Source organism: Crinia signifera, chromosome 9 (assembly GCF_055691185.1).
Source record: "Crinia signifera chromosome 9, ASM5569118v1, whole genome shotgun sequence".
Taxonomy (NCBI): domain Eukaryota; kingdom Metazoa; phylum Chordata; class Amphibia; order Anura; family Myobatrachidae; genus Crinia; species Crinia signifera.
This window is the reverse complement of record NC_139225.1, coordinates 161,135,628-161,139,482: the sequence shown is the minus strand read 5'-3', so window position 1 is coordinate 161,139,482 and position 3,855 is coordinate 161,135,628. Positions and strand designations below refer to the sequence as shown.

The 3,855-nt window shown below is 43.6% G+C and overlaps 1 pseudogene; it reads left to right on the top strand.

Moving 5' to 3' along the window:
- Positions 1-2,346: 2,346 nt before the first annotated feature.
- The window catches only part of LOC146036991 (N-alpha-acetyltransferase 15, NatA auxiliary subunit pseudogene), a 1,766-nt pseudogene continuing 257 nt past the window's right edge, over positions 2,347-3,855 (top strand).

Genomic DNA, 3,855 nt, shown 5'->3' with positions numbered 1-3,855 from the left:
CAAGTAACTTATGGCTTTTATAAGGTGAGACAATCCCAAACACAGCACCTGAATTAGTATTAAAGGGGCAGCTGTCACAGGTTTCAGGTAAATGAGCTTATCTAGGGTGCATGAGAAAGCTATGATCACAGTAACAGAGGTTAATTAAAAATCAACCCAAATATATAGATATAGCTCATTTACCTGAAACCTGTGACAGCTGCCCCTTTAATACTAATTCAGGTGCTGTGTTTGGGATTGTCTCACCTTATAAAAGCCATAAGTTACTTGGCAGTTGAGCATTAACCCAGGAAAAAAAACACATGTTCATTTTAGCTATGATGTGTAAGCAGGTGCCAGGTTCCCAAGAAAAGCAGTTGTTAGTGTAGGACTTGCAGTGAAATGGGGTCCCTTGGCGATGGGCTGCAAGCTTAAATGCATTGATCAATTCATGAACTAAAACCCCATTATTTATTTATTGACTATTTGAATGTTAAGGTGAGTTAGTTTGTTGTAGTGAGTGCTGGGCCCCCTGTGTTTGTATTTACTAGAGTCATACTTGCCTACTTTTGAAAAGCAAAATGAGGGAGATTTTAGATGCTAGCAAAATGCACCGAGCGCAGCGTCGCGCACCATTGAAGGGGTGTGTCATATTTCAACCAAAGGGCGTGTCTAGTGACACATATGGGCGTATCTATTTCCACCCAGGGGTGTGTCCTGCAGTGGCTGGTGAAAAAAAATATGAAGAGCCGCATACCACCAGAGCAAGTTTGTATATGGGCAACCTACGAACAGAAGCTGTACAATTGAAACCAGCGATCATGTGTGGTTGCAATGTGTTCAATGGTCATGAAATATTTTCATATAAATAAGTTCATGTTTTCAGTCAGGCTGAAAAATTATAATAGAAAAGCATATGGGCACAGAAAGACATAGCAGCATACCTCCCTAGATTGGCGTAATAGAAGTTGAAATCTGCCGCGCCGAAGGCGCGTCCAACTTGAAAATTGGGTGTGGCTCAGATGAAAGGAGCGTGGTCTAAGGACAGGTCCGGGGCCTAGCACCACAACCCTGTTTTGTCACTTTAGGGGCTTTCCCAGCGCTCCCTAAGCAGCCCCTGGCTTTCTCCCTGCACTGGAGATGCAATGAACATGTGCAAGGCATCTCTTCAGCGATCACGGTTGCTCGGTAGGGCAGCTGAGATCTCCAGCTCCCCCAACTGCCCCCAGCCCGCTGTACACTGCCACACACAGGAGGAACAGCAGGACAGTCTCCAATTAGTGGGACTGCCCCACAGTAATTAGGACAGTTGGGAGGCATGTAGCATTATTACTACATATTTATTAGCCCAGGACACAGAGGGGGTGAAGCTCTTGACACAACCTGACCCACCATACACTGAGAAGTTGTGTAAATATGGCCGCCAGGGCTTAGAAGGGAGGGACTGTCAGCGCAGCTAGGGAGACTGCAGGCAGGGCTGCCATCAGAAATTGTGGGGCCCGGGACAGACACAATAGGCAGGGCCCCCGGCTCCCCACCAGAATACTCATTAAATATTATACCACGCGCTTTAATGCCTATGACACAGTATGCTACATGCTGTAAATGCCAATTACACATTATGCCACACACCGTAATGCACATTACATATTATACCACGCGCTGTAATGCCTATTACACATTATGTCACATGCTGTAAAGCCCATTACACATTAAGCCCCACACTGTACACCTCGGCAACCTACAGAATATCATCCTGCATGTTGGATAAACACATGGGTACAAGGGGTGTACAAGGGGTGAAGTGACAGAGGGTGAGATGAAGGGGTGAGGTAAAGGGGCGAGAGATGTTTAGGTTATGGGGGTGAGGTGATGGGTGGAGTGACAAGCTGAGGTAATGGGGCGAGGGAGTGAGGTGACATGAGGGGGAGGAGGGGAGGTGATGGTGGACGAGAGGGGTTAAGGTGACATGGAGGGAGGAGGTAAGGAGACAAATCAGCAGAAAGTGAGACCCCAGATTTTTCTTTTTAAGTGTGCATTTAAAATTAAAAAAACACAGCAGGATCTCTGCACATATCCATAATTAACTGGAAGTCAATTGTACACAGTGTTCTGTTGCAAAACACCATATCAATGCCAGTATTGTAGCATTGTTTAAACTATCGCCCAGCGTGTACACTACAAATGATACACGGTCCCGCTGGTTTTTTACCGACCACCCGTTGTCATCAGTACACGCAGCTCAATTGACAAGTCATCAATGAATACATGCACATAGCGGAGAGCCGATGACATTCGTCAATGATATAGTTCAGTGCATATGCACTACATGGTTGGCCCATTGGCTTATTACAATGGGCAGCTAACATGGAAGAGAGATAGAAGATTTATGAGGACAGTTGAACTAAATATCCTAGGGGCTTAGTGCCAAGGAGGTTGCCTTTAAATTTCTTAACAGGAGAGAAACTGAGAGTGTGTCTGGATAAATATCTGAGAATGAATTTTAGCAAAGGATGCCCTCCTGTTTTCAACACTTTACGATCTTTGTACCATGACAAAGAGAAGGTGGAGATTATTGAAGACCTTGTTGTAGGTTATGATACATCTTTAAAAAGTTGCCGGCTATTTAACATCAATGACAATGGTAAAGAGCCACCAACTACTTTGTTATGGGTTCAGTACTACTTGGCACTACACTATGACAATATTGGCCAGCCATCTATAGCTCTGGAATATAAAAATGCAGCCATTGACAGCACACCAACTCTGATCAAGTTTTTCCTTGTTAAGGCCAAGATTTACAAGCATGCTGGTAACATCAAATAAGCTGCTCAGTGGATGGATGAAGCACAGGCTCTGGACATGGCAGATAGATTTATCAACTCAAAATGTGCAAAGTACATGTTAAACGCAAACATGATTAAGGAGGCAGAAGAAATGTGCTCAAAGTTTACAAGGAAAGGCAGTGGAGAACCTGGATGAAAAGCAGTGCATGTGGTTCCAGACTGAGTGTGCCCAGGCATATAGGTCCATGAACAAGTTTGGGGAAGCACTTAAGAAATGCCATGAAAATGAAAGACATTTTGTGGAGGAGACCATTGATGATCAGTTTGACTTCCACACCTATTGTATGAGGAAAATTACACTCAGGTCATATGTGGACTTGTTAAAGCTAGAAGATGTGCAGAGACAACATCTGTTTTACTTCAAAGCTGCACGGATTGCTATAGAAATTTATCTGAAGCTCCACGACAACCCTTTAACGGATGAGAATAAAGAGCATGAACCAGACACTGCCAATATGTCTGACGAAGAGCTGAAAAAGCTCCGTAATAAGCAGAGGAGAGCACAGAAGAAAGCGTAGCTAGAGGAGAAGAAGAATGCAGAGAAGGAGAAGCAGCAGTGGAACCAGAAGAAGAAAAAGGAGGATGATGACGAAGAAATTGGTGGCACCAAGGAAGAATTTATTCCAGAAAAACTGGCCAAGGTTGACCATCCATTGGAAGTAGCAATTAAATTCTTAACACCGCTTAAGAACTTGGTAAGAACAAAATAGAAACACATCTGAATGCCTTTACAATGTACTTTAGGTAAGAAAAATTCCCTTTGATGTTGCAATCGGTGAAGAGGGCGTTTAATATAGATCCTAATCACCCTTGGCTTCACCAGTGTTTGGTCCATTTCTTTTGTGCAGTATCTGAGAGCAAAGAACTAAATGAATCCATTAGAACAGTGTTAAAGGCAGAAATAACCAGGCTTTTTGGTGAAACAAGTCCTGCAAATTTTAATAACCTCTTCCTGAAAGCAAACATGGACTCCATAGCACACAGATCATCAGCTGCCAAAATTATGTACTATCTGGATCCTTCTAGAAAC